The sequence below is a fragment of the Rhineura floridana genome, chromosome 1 (genome assembly GCF_030035675.1).
Source record: "Rhineura floridana isolate rRhiFlo1 chromosome 1, rRhiFlo1.hap2, whole genome shotgun sequence".
In the NCBI taxonomy this organism is placed as follows: domain Eukaryota; kingdom Metazoa; phylum Chordata; class Lepidosauria; order Squamata; family Rhineuridae; genus Rhineura; species Rhineura floridana.
In genome coordinates, this window is record NC_084480.1 from 67,589,765 (window position 1) to 67,603,397 (window position 13,633).

The 13,633-nt window shown below is 41.1% G+C and overlaps 1 pseudogene; it reads right to left on the reverse strand.

Annotated features, from left to right (window-relative positions):
- Nucleotides 1-12,427, reverse strand: part of LOC133376554 (uncharacterized) — a 58,779-nt pseudogene extending 46,352 nt beyond the window's left edge.
- Between the last annotated feature and the right edge of the window lie 1,206 nt (nt 12,428-13,633).

Sequence of the window (13,633 nt, forward strand, 5' to 3'; positions counted from 1 at the left end):
CGGAGGGTGGTGACAAGATCTAGGGCCTTCTCAGTGGTGGCCCCCGAACTATGGAACAGTCTCCCTGAGGAAGTACGCCTGGCGCCGACTCTGCTTTCTTTTCGGCGCCAGGTCAAAACCTTCCTATTCTCTGAAGCATTTTAAGTTAAATTGATTTATTTTAAAAATGTTATTGTATTGGATTTTTGATTGTATTATTTAGTATTATTTTGTTATTTATTGTATTTTTTATGCTATTTTATGTTCACCGCCCAGAGAGCTATTGCTAGTCGGGCGGTACATAAATTTAATAAATGAATGAAATGAATGAATCTCCTAGCAACTCTCAGCACCCTTCACTAACTACACTTCCCAGGATTCTTTGAGAGAAGTCATGACTGTCCAAAGTGAAATAAAGGCCTGGTGTGGATGTGGCAAGGGACAGCTTTGGTTTAAATTTGGGTGGGAGGCTACATGTGCCTGCTGTAGAATAAAAAGGTGGGGGAAACCCTGAAAAGCAATGATATTGTTCACAGTGTTCTCCTTTTGGAAAGAAAAGGGACTTCCACTCTGCCCAGTGCCCATTCACCCAATCTCCTCCCTTCCCCTGGGTCACTGTCAGACTACAACCTGGGAGACCAGGGTTCGAATCCCCACACAGCCATGAAGCTGACTGGGTGACCTTGGGCCAGTCACTGCTTCTCAGTCTCAGAGGAAGGTAATGGTAAAACCACGTCTGAATACTGTTTACCATGAAAACCCTATTCATAGGGTCGCCATAAGTCGGGAGCAACTTAAAGGCAGTCCATTTCCATTTTCAAACATGATTGCACAGAAATAAATCCCACTGAGCTCAAAAAGTATGCAAAAAATCAAACACAGCCTCCCTTCTCCCTCTTATCCCCTTCCTCTTGCCCTTCCCCTCCCCTTCCTTTGCCCGTCCCTCCCTCCCATCGCCATCCCCTTCCAATACCCTCCTTCCCCTTCCCTTCCTGCTCCTCATGGTCAGTTTTACCTATCTTAAGCATGATTGCACGGGAGTAAATACCACTGAACTCTATAAGCATGCAAATGATCAAACCTACCCTCCCCTCCCCCTTACTTTGCCCAGCTGTGCTCTTTCCCCTTCCCCCCTCCCCCTCCCCCATGGTCAGTTTTACTTATCCTAACCATGATTGCATAGGAGTAAATCCCATTGAACTCAATAAGCATGCAAATGATCAAACCTGCCCTCCTCCCCTCCCCCTTTCCTCCTCCCCTCCCTCCTCCTCCCTCCTGCCTGCTCCCCCATGGGCAGTTTCACCTACCCTAAGCATGATTGCAGGGGAGTAAATCCCACTGAACTCAGTAAGCATGCAAATGATCAATCCATTCTCAGCAAACTTGCACAGGATCCCATTTGTTACCTCCTGGATTAAAAAGCAGAGAAATTCACTAATAGGCAAAAAAAACCCTTGCGGTTTACGAACATACCTTTGGCCCACAGATATTTCTATCAAACAGGGAAATTGGGCAGCTATAGTGAATGCACCAGGGGAGCAGGAGACCTGACCTCCTCTCTGAGATATTGTACTACCCTACAATTTGTCAAAATGCAAACACAATTTGAGTTGGTCTTTCACAGTCCAATCTACTTCCTTGGCTGTTGTTTTCTTTGCTACTGTCACCACTGCTCCATTTCCTTGCCCTCTTTTTCTCTCTGGGCCTAGCCTGTACAACTACTCAGAGGTGGAGGGCAAGGCATGTGGAAGATGCTGCCCTGTCTCCTCACTTTTGTCAGTGCTTTTATGCCCAGAGAGTTAATGTAAACAGGCAGCAATAGCAAGGATGAGAGCAGCAGGGTCAGGACCATTCACTGGCAGCAGGTGCTTGACAATGCTGATCCCTGATGCTGACCCTGTGAATATTACTGACCAGAGACAGAAAGCAGGAGGGAGGCCCGTTTAACATCCAATGTACATTCTAACTCAAGCCTGCACAACTGGCGACCCACCATTGCAAACACAGATCACCTGTCATGTACCTGGGCATGTCAAGTGCCCGAAAACCCCATCACTCCTGTTTTTGCAGCAAAACCAGGAGGGTCATCAAACCTCTGGTGGGCAAACATGTATGGCTGATGAGATGCATTCAATTGGGAGGTCACAAGTTGCACAACTAGCCAATGTACTTTTTACATTCAAGCTAGATGCACCGGGATGCTTTTGATGTCACATCATCGATTTTGCTAGCTTGTTGGACTTGGAATTCAGGACAGACTAAATTCTATGACTGCATAAAATTAGAAAAGTTGCTCATAGACACACTTTTAGGTTTGTTCCCCCCTATTCAGTTGTTCGCCCTCCCCAAACAAGCACTCTGATGCATTCTTATTGCTTAGGAAAGCAGATGAGGTTTCTGGAGATTTTGTATTATGAGCCAGTATTCAGAGATGCTTGTTAATGTCAAGAATAGAAACTGGCAAGCAGCAAGTGTGTGGGGGAAGAAAAAAGTGAAGCTATAATAAGTAACATCACTCAAGCGATGCTTGAGAGGTTTGAGCATTCATGTTAATCTTGACTTGTCCTTTCAGGTAAAAATCAATCTATCAAAATTCTTTTCACATTTAGACGCTTCCCATTTTGGCTTGCTTAGTTGAGAACCAGAAGTGCCTTTTTTTGTCACAACATCTTAAAAATATTATCTTCCAGTCCTGAACACAGGACCATCCTCATAGTTGACCAATGTAACCCAACAATGTCTGATGACCTCCCTTTATTTAGTCCAGTATTAACTGAGATAGAGAGAGCTATAGAAGAAAAACATTTATCTGTGGCTCACTTTTTAAATGCCAGATTTTTCTACACATTGATTCCCTCCTAACAGGTAACTTAGCCTTAGCTTACTTGGATCATAGAACAGAAAATTACAAATATAAATTTTCATACAAAAGCCCACATGAACTTACCTTTGTGCTCTCGCTTCGACCAATGAAGGTCCATGTGGAATAAATCTTATCTGTTAAAATCCATAGGCTTTAGAGCTCAGTGATTATTGTTTAGGGCTGCACTGTGTAAAGATGGAGAGGGAGTTTCCCAGAAGCAGATTTGATCATATGGATGAGTGATTCACAGTTAATTCAGTCACTCAGACAGCGCTCATCAACATAACGTTACATAAGGCACAACAACATTCATGATATATCACTCCCAAATAGCAAGTCATTTCACATGTGACAGCTCCATGTGCAGGGAAGTGCTTAACTTACTAAATACATGATTCAAACAATCATAAGGCCAAGGTTAACTCATGAGATCAGCTACTGAATGTTTTATAGTCCACACTATAACCTGCTACCTGTAGCGACCATTATATGCAGTATTAGTCAACTCTTTTGCACAAAATGGTAATATGTGGACATGATTTAGGATCAAATGGGTTGGCTGGAACAGACAAAGGCTGAGATCTATAATACAAACGGCTAAATCACTGTGCAGATTAAAGCTGTGTTTTATGCCAGTCCTCATTCTGTGGTCTGTGTTTATGGACCCAACATTATTACACTGAATGACAGCCAACTAGGTCATACACAGAGTAGACCCACTGAAATCAATGGATGTGTTCATTATTTCAATGGGTCTACTTTTGAGTATGACTAATGATGGATATCTCCCATTGTCCTTTGTTCCTGCTTGGATGCTATTTCCACGGCTTCACATGAAAAAGCTTCTTCATTATATAGCAAAATGCAGCAGAACGTGTGCAAGTTTGGCCACAGTCAGAGAGTTGAAGGAGCCCAACAAACCCTTTCCTCCTTCCTAGACAGTCTACCCCATTTAGACCTTGTTGCATCCCAATATGAAAACTAGGGTAACTCATTAAAGAGTCTATAGAGCAATAGCTCCAGATGACTCCTGCCTAACTCAACGTTGTGGTACTGATGCCTGGTTCCTAGTTCAGTAGAGTAAAAGCCAAACCAAGGGCTACGACAGCTTTCCCCAGCCTGTTGTCCTCCAGATATTATGAACTATAACTTCCATCAACCGCAGCTAGTACGATCAATAGTCAGGGATGATGAGTTGTAGTCCAAAAGATTAGACAGCACCACGTTAGGGAAATCTGGTCTACAGGCCTGCTTACATAACTGTACTATGCATCACAATGGGACTAAACTCATACTTTCGATAGGGCTTGTATTACACTTATCAAAAAAGCTAGCTACAGCTATTATGAGGAAAGGAAACTACAAAGCTCCTGTCCTTTTTTCATTGGGGCTTGCCCAGGAGAATGTTCCAATTGATTGTGCCCATCATGTGCACTAAAGATGAAGATTTAGCTGTGATCCAAAACAGCGTTTGGAGACACGTAAATGCTTTTGCAAACATAATAGGGTTTATAACCTTTTTTCTCATGTCACAGTTCCTTGAGCTGAATCAAGAAGGCTTCTGTGAAAATTCCCCAGGATGCCAGGAGTACCTTGATGTTGGGTGGTTGTGAGGAATGCTCACTGAATAGTCATTTGGAAGAAATAACCTCACCCTACTCATTACTATATTCCACACTGCCTCAATGCTGTTTCTAGATTCAGCCTATGTTTGGTTGGAGCACTGTTGATGATCTGCATCCAGAAGAGCAGCTAAGAAAGTGGTCAGGGGTGAGGTAAATACTAAAATCAAATAACAGTCAGATAAATGCAGCCGTTCTATAGGTGAAGCAATTGTCTTTTCATTATTTTGTGGTTGCCTGTAAATTACATTACATTCTTTACTTGTGTGTACTCATTGAGGGAATTTGCTGCAAAGGCACAGATATTCAGAGCAAATTCATTTTTAATCTGCAAGTGTCATGAGAGTTTGAATGTCAGCATTGGTGTACTTGATGGATTTTGATATTTATTACTCACTCACACACACACTTTTTCTTTTTTTGGCAAATGAGGCAAATAAATAGAAAACCTCACCAATATATTTTGTTGGGGAGATTATACATTTGAAATTCAACTGTAAATGTCACATTTTACAGGAAAAAGTAAATATCCTGTACAGTGTATGCAACTCTCTTACTGGTAGATGTGCTAGCAATAATTAATTATGTATGCTAGGCATGTAATTAATTTCCCTAGTTTATACTGATACGTATGTTCATGTAACTATACTGACCAATCAGAAGACAAAGACATTGGCATGTGTGAGCTGAAGCATTTGCTGTACCCCAGACATTAACATCCCCACCGGAGGAACCCATCAGCATGCACTATAAATTCATTAGGTATCTTAACTTGAAAGCATTGCTTTGAGACTCCAGACCAATGCATCTGGCATACTTTTACACAAGTGAAAGGAAAGCAGAAATAATGAGGTAGATGAATAATTTTTAGTCAAGTGACGATGAAGGTTAATCCAATCAGTAGATCATAGAGAAAAGCTCCAGAGAAGTTTATCTATCTATCTGAATCCATTTACACAGCTATGAGAGTGGCTGTATACTATAGTCAGCATGGATTTTTTGCATTCCGCAATGTTAAATTGAAAACACCCCCATGCCATTCTGATCCTTCTCATAAGCTCATTTCAAAACAAAACCTTCAAATCGTATGGTCCTCAACTCAGAAATGCTTGCTTAACAACCCTCTAAATGATACACAAAACAGTCAGAGAGAATTGAAAGTTCAAAATTTAAAAAGAGAGAAAAACCAGACTCCTTTTAGACTTCCTTCTTTAGAGTTCTCATAATTTGTGGAAATTAATTAAAAATCAGCCATGTTCACATAGTACCTGTAATCCTATTGCTGACCTTGCCCCATCCTCTGACCTTCATCTTCTGCCCTTTAAAAGTTAAAAAAAAATGCCTGGCTGATTTTTAATTAATTTAAGAAATTTAGCATTGAACTCAATGAGAATATCAACATGCTCAGTAAGAACCAACTTTCAGAGTTCTAAAAGCCAGACTCACAGCTGCTTGGTTTAGCTAATCAGGGGGCCACACCCACGCCAGACCTTTATTTCACTTGAGACAGTCATGGCTTCTCCCAAAGAATCCTGGGAAGTGTAGTTTGTGAAGGGTGCTGAGAGGAGACTCTTATTCCCCTGACAGAGCTCCAGTGGCCAGAGTGTTTTAACAGTCAGCTGCTCTGATTGAAGGTCTGTGAGGGGAAGAAAGCATCTGCTAGCAACTCTCAGCACCCTTTACTAACTAAACTTCCCAAGATTCTTTGGGGGAAGCTAGGACTGTGTAAAGTGAAATAAAGATTTGGTGTGGATGTGGCAAGGGACAGCTTTGCTTTAAATTTGGGTGGGAGACCACAGGCTCATTCACAGGAGCTCAACTCCATATAAAAGATGAAGCTGTTGCCTTCATGATAGATATGCAACGTTCACACTCCCAATCAGCTGTTTTCCGTTTATACTGAACGGAAAGAATCAATCACACAGCTTCCTAATGTACACGCCCTCTTAAGGTCAAACTACCACTTTGTTTGGTTACCTTGGCAACTGAGCATGCTCAGTTTGTTCCAGAGTAAGTAAAAAAGAAAAAATCCTGAAGTGTAATTATTTGTATTTTCACAATCCAGCTGAAGTACAAATATTTGTTTGAACAGTGTTATGCTTTTTTGCACAAGTTAGGGGGGGGAAGAAAAATTACACACTGTTTGCAACAGGCTTGCAGAACAGGAGCCAGCAGGAAATGACATGAACAAAGGGAGGAGGAGGGAGTGGGCATGGAGTTGGGAATGATTGACACACCCACCTAAATACATCGGAGCAAAGTGTTTGCAAGCCTTAGACATACAAACTGGAGATGCTTTTTCCTTCCCTTTTTGGATTATAAATGGATTGGTTTGATATGGGGAAACTGTGTGATAGTTGCTGATTGCCTTCAACGTCATGTGAAACATCCAAATTAAACAGGGATGCAAATAGCACCTATCTCACGGTAAGTTGAACCAGCCCTATTTGTGCCTGCTGTAGAATTAAAAGGTGGGGGAAACTCTGAAAAAGAATGATACTGTTCACAATGTTTTCTTTTTGGAAAAGAAAGGGGCTTCCCTTCTGCCCATTGCCCACCCACGCAATCCCGTCCCCTTTCCTCCCTTCCCTGCCCTCCTCCTCCCCTCCCTGCCCCTCCCCAGGTCAGTTCACCTATCCTAAGCATGATTGCACAGGAGTAAATCCCACTGAACTAAAAAAACATGTAAATGATCAAACCTGCCCTCCTCCTCCCCTCCACCTTTCCTCCTCCACTCCCTCCTCCTCTTCAGTGTCACCTCTTGTGAGCTCAGTGCATTCCTCATGCACATCTAGGGTTCTCAGAGGCTCAATGGGTCTACATTTTCCCTTTTGTTCTTCATTGGAATTGGCAATGTAATGAAAATCCTGCTTTGTCACCTGGTCCATTTCTCTACAGTCTTCCAAGTATTCTAAACAGTGATCTATGAAAAAAACATTGCCTAGGTTTCCTTCCAGCTCAGTATGGTATACACTCAGTTCATGGTCATATGAGGTGAAGGCATAGCAGCATGAAGATTTAAGATCTCTGAGATTACTGAACGATGATGCAAAACTTGAACAAAGATTTGTGCAGCTGGTTTGTGTATGGGTACTCTTGCTGTAAGGATTGGTTGCTTTGGTAGGTTTGGGCTGTCCTTTTAAGGATAAAGATGGCATTGAATAAAAACCTGAGTCTCTTCTAGGGTGACATGATGACAGTGTGTCAATAGAGGTGGCTGGAAAAGAATTTCTTCTTGTGTTTTTTGATTCCATATGTGAAACAAGCATAATATCCCTTGCATCAACTAGGCTGTTGTTCTGTACTTGGTGAGCATCACTCATCTCATCACTAGGTTTCTTTCCAAAATGGTTTTCTCTGGGATCACAGTCTTCTAGAGGAGATTCACCAGTATAGCTAAAAATGATGCCTTTATAGCAATGTTTTCCATTGGCACACTCCTTCCTTCCATTACCTTTCTCTTGACAGAGAGCACCTCTCCCTCCACAATTTAAGGCAGCTGAGAAAGTATCTGACATATTCATGTCACCTGCTGGACTTAAGGATACAACCTCAGTGGTGCTTTCTAAGCAGATTTCCTCAGAGTCAGCAAATTCAGCTGGTGGAGGAACCAGTGCATACCATTTTGGGCACATGTGATCTGTGAATGATTCTTCTTTCTCCTGAACGCTAAAATCTGACTCAGAATCTGAATAAGATGCCTCTGATGCAGAACAATCTGTATCACTTGTGAATATACTTCCATATTTTGGGCTGCTAGCCTGACCACATTTCCTTGGTTCATCACCAGACTTGATACTAACCATTAATGTCTGCTTCCCATTGAAATATTTCATCTTGATCTCCTTCCCTACAACATTAACTTTCACTGATGGGTTTGGGGTACTGGCAATTTGGATTCTGTATTTACGTGGCACATCGTATTTTCCAGAAAGATCAGTGGATGGCCTTGGATCCTTGTGCCACTTACAACAGTGGCCTTTATGATAACAACCATTCTTAGGGCATTTCCATTTTCCAGCTACACAATCTGCTCCAGACAATGAATCTTTTTTCACTTCCAATTTCACATTAAAGGAATCGCATTTCACTTCTGCAATAAATCCATTCTCTGACCAAAGAGTGTCCACTCCATCCAAGTTGCACTCCAGTGTAATGTTTCCTGTTGATGAGGTTTCTGATTCATCGACGTTTACCACTCCTAGAACCTCATCTTGCTGAGTAGAAAAAGCTAGCAAAGGACAATCCTTTTCTTGTTTTCCTTCTTTTGCACTGTCAGATATATTTTCTTGTTTTTTATTTTCAAGAATGTCCGCATTGTTCTTTTTTCCCATTCTCCGGTGTGCAAGAGTGATTGCTTCTGTTTTTGTCAGACTGTTCCACATCCACAGCTTCATGGATATTCACATCTGTTGGATGCTCACCTGCTCCATTTTCAACACCTTCAGTGTTTTCCTGGCATCTGCAGATGACTGGCATATTTTCATCTGAAGAGTGAAAACAAAAGGAAGAAGAACATTACTATTGTTGAAGTAAGAGCACCTTGAAATCTAAGCTAATTAATCATAGTTTGAAAGAGGATACATTGCTCTCAGTAGCCTGGTGTGCCCCAAATGGTAAGCCAAACCATGGTTTACTGGGTCCATTGGAATGTGCTGGCTCTTGGAGAACTTACATCTGCTTTGCTCCTCCCCAGTCCTTGGCTGCAATCCTTGCCTACAGCTTGTGATTAAGAAGGAGAGAACTTAACCACAAGCCCCGATTTGGATGACATGCAAAGCTAACCTTGGCTTAACTGCTGCACTGAGGGGAAAGGAGAAAGCAGGAGCAAATCAGCTGCAATCTTCTTCCTGGGAGCTTTCATGCTAAATCATGGTTTGGCTTAACATTACACACGACACCCACCCACTGTATACATGGATTTCATTTTGCCTCTGGTAAATCAGGTTTGCAGGTTTTTGAATTTTTTTCAAAAAGCCCTGATTGATCTGAGATGCTAGAGGGTGCATCATCATCACTGTCATCATCATCATATAAATAAATAAATAAATGTGTGGACACACCACGGTAAAGAATATCTCTCTCAAATCTCTTTTGCTTGTCTTGGAAACCATTGTCTGTCTCCAGCATTATTGCAAGCCCTTGGAGCAGTTTCCACAAACTCTACTAATGTTACAAAGGGTTTATTTTTGGAAGTGGTACATATATTTATAATTGCTGACTTGCAATATGTCTAACAGTTCATTTCTCTGTGCACCCTCCTCGACAGTATGCCCCACTTATATGGTACATGCTTATTAGGCTCATCTGCTTCCACAATTCAAAAGCTGATAATCTTTTGTCATATTTGGCAGCAGCTGTGTTTCCCTTGGCCCGTACACCCTGCCCATATGAATTCATCAATAGCAACTAAGATGACATTACAATGCTCAGGCATAATATTTCACATCCAGAATGAATGGATTATTATAGATCTACCAGTACAAATCAGTTGGAAAGCCCTACAAGTTCTCTTTCATTGCCCTTCACTGGGAGGTCGCCTATCTTTTTAGCAGGCAGCTGAACAATGAGCATAATTGATGTAGCTGCAGTGTAAAAGAGATGAAAAATCTTCCCTTGGTGTTCCAGTCTAAGCCTGCATTGCATAGACACAAGCTAGTTTCCATGGTCTCCTATTCCTGATTCACATCTTATCACTCTTTGAGGCCATGTGGCTCATCAGAAGGGGTGATTAAAATGTCAATGAAATAATGATGCCACTAAAAATGGCCTTTGTGTGGGTGGAACTCCATGCATTTGCAATGACGTCTGGATCTGGTCTTTCATGTTGGTCAGCTGATAGGTAAACACCAGTGTTTGAAAAGTTCATTTTTTAAAAGGAATTACTTCCAGTTTGAGTTTTCCCCCTTCAAATAGGAGCTAATTCTATTCCTGTTCAGTTCACTGCTCAATTCACAATTCATTCACATTGTCCTCAGCATTTTCTTTCAGCCTTCAGAATTTTACAAGTTGCTCTGCTAAACTATAAAATGTACTAAGATTAAGAAAACGAACGCACAGACACACATACTGTGGTGGGGGAAATTGTTCTATTTATTTTTCTCAACAATTATGGTTTTTAAACCTAAAGAGTAGCATCACTTTTCAGAAAGGTATATAAATGGAAAATGTGATGACCAAATCAAACAGGGAGTTGTGCGGTGAAAACTATATTTGGCTTTTTTGTGTGTGTTGGTACCGGCAACTTTTTTTGGCTGCCTATGGCAACCATTTTATGCTGGCACCCACAGCACTTTTATCAAGGTATGAGTAGCAGCACCTCATTCTTTTACCAAAAAAAAGAGCACTGTATGTATGTGGGTGTACACACACACACACACACAAATGAATTAAAATGGAATTGATTTAAAAATCACCCAAACTTCTTCCTCAGAAGGACTCATCTTCTGTTCACCTGGAAATTATAGGAACTGCTTTCATGTGTAATTCAGATTAAAAAAAAAACAAATTCACTGAATTAATTCATCTGAATTAGTTCATTCCAAGCACCAACAAACACACATGCCAACACTCCTACTCCCTATAGTTTGGCTGCATTGTCATTTCAAAAAATAAATTTAAAAATCCCCATATAGTCCAGCTGATCCAAGTGAGAAACTAATTCCAGTCTTTATTGCAGCCTCGTGAACCTATGACTCCGTGGAAGCTATTTTTGTTAGCAACCACATCATCATGGGTGCAAGAACCTGTCCAGCATCATAACATCAGAATTTGCTCTGTAGCAAAAAGCAGATGATATTGCAACAAACGCAGCAGCTCCCAACAGTCAGATGTATGCAGAGAAAAGGCTTTGCTGTCCAGTCTCCATCAAGCTTCATTCTAAATGCTGTCTACGTGATTTGCATGGAGTGTGTAGAGTACATTGGTTGTCTGTTCTGCTATGGAATTAGGGTGCCCTGAAATAAAAAGGAATTATTATATTCTGTAGGATTGAATTTGCGGTGTCAAAAAAGAAAGATGTGTAAACAAATAAAAATATATCCCAAAACTAGAGAGCAGCAGGAGTAGCAGTAACAGCCCACAGCTTGACAGGCCAATGAAGGCCCTCTGGGTGTACCTTTCCTCAGGAATGTGGAACCTGCAGCCCTCTAGTTTTTTTGGACTCCAACTCCCATCAGCCCCAGGCAATTGTCAAGGATGATGGGAGTTGTGGCCTTCCAGATGTTTTTGGACTACAAGTTGCCATCCTCCATCCAGACTTGTAATTCTGAATTAAGGCTGATTGAGACTACTTCTTTTGTCTTCATTTTGGACCAGAGCTTGGAAAAGTTACTTTTTTGAACTACAACTCCCATCAGCCCCAGCCAGCGCCATGCTGGCTGGGGCTGATGGGAGTTGTAGTTGAAAAAAAGTAACTTTTCCAAGCTCTGTTTTGGACTATGCTATTATTTCTAACGATAGTAACTGAAGATGGATTGATGATTGAACTCAGTGAGGGCAAGGAGAATTTGGACACTGAACTGAGCAGAGTCTGGATTTCACCTTACAAGCATAAAATGAATGGGAAAGAGTTAAAAGCAGCACTTTAAAAAGTGCATTTCCCGAAACAGAGATAAACTGTAACCCCACAGGGCTGAAACCTCATCTCATCAACCTACTGCTCCCATAAATATTTAATAAAGAAATTTTAGCATAAGCAACCAACTAGTAATTCAAGCAGGAAATAGCTTTATGACACTGCACCATATTGATTTCCATCATTTATATTTGGGATGCAGCCCATTCCTTGAAGCATGACTTTAGTGCGAGCCACATTTTTGGCAACTGGAGCATACAATGGCAGGGGGCTTTAAGGATCACCAACTCAGTCCCTGTAATCAGTTTGAACCATTGTTGTAAACTTACTTTCCCTGGTATCTGAGCTTTTCCTGCTCTTGCAGCTTCTTCTTCTCTTTCTGCTCATGTTGGAGGCCTGAAGGTTCTTGCCGTTGTCCTGTTCTGCAGTGGGATGGGAAGATAATCTTTAGGAAGTATTCACTTGCAGGTTGGTTTTCCTCTTAATTTGTCTCTTTTTTCAGGTCAATAACCACAGATGAACTCAGAACTAGAATAACCACAGATGAACTCAGAACTAGACAAGAAACTTGAGCTGACAATCTGTTGAATGGTTTCACATACAATCCGACATAGCACCAGTGCTCTTGCAATATTGGCAAAATGCAAGGATTGGTTGATGCCCATTGGGACTGGTAAGGTGAAAGGCAAGGAGACCAATAGTAAGTTGAACTGGAGCCAATGATAGGCAGAGCTAACCCATCCTTCTCTCTGCTGAGTTATACAAGGGCCACACCTAAATCTAAGAAGAAGGAAGCTGATAGCCAGTGCTACCCCTTGGGCTGATTATAAATAGGAAGGCAGGCAGGCAGGAGCTGGCTGTGGCCAAATTGAAGTTGGTGGGGCCTAATGGAACAGCCTCCATCGGCAAATTGTCATATTTTAGAATGTTGGATTGTTTTGCTTGTGTTTTTCCAAAATGCTATTTGAAGGTACAGAAAGTATTAGGAATGGTCAGCAAATATTCACAAAATGGTTTAAATCCAAACTAAAACAAATTTCATTTCCACCAAAAACAATGGACTAGTTAGCATTGAACTATGTGCGCAGTTTAGTCTGGATTCAACCCAAGGGCCTTAAAGAGTGTGATTTTGGATTGTTTTTAATGATGCATCTTGAAACTGTTGTAACCCGCCTGGGACCTTTGGGGTGGGTAATAATTTAAAATTTAAATATATAATAATAATAATAATGCTTACACATAAGCTATATGAATGAGCATCTTATTACATTCTGATTTAGAGTTTTATCTAGATAAAGCAGTAAATAGCTGCCTTACCATTATTTTTATTTCACATTTTGTTGTTTGATCTTTTTGCTTGTGACAGTGGTGTCATTGTGGTCATTGTATTGTTTAATTATACAGCCATGAGAATGGCTGTATACTATAGCCAGCATGGATTTTTCGCATTCCACAATGTTAAATTGAAAATACCCTCCATGCCATTCTGCTGCTTCTCATAAGCTCATTTCAAAACAAAATCTTACAAAACATATAGTCCTGACCTCAGAAACATTTGTTTAACAACCCTCTAAGTTTTCATGGCGATACACA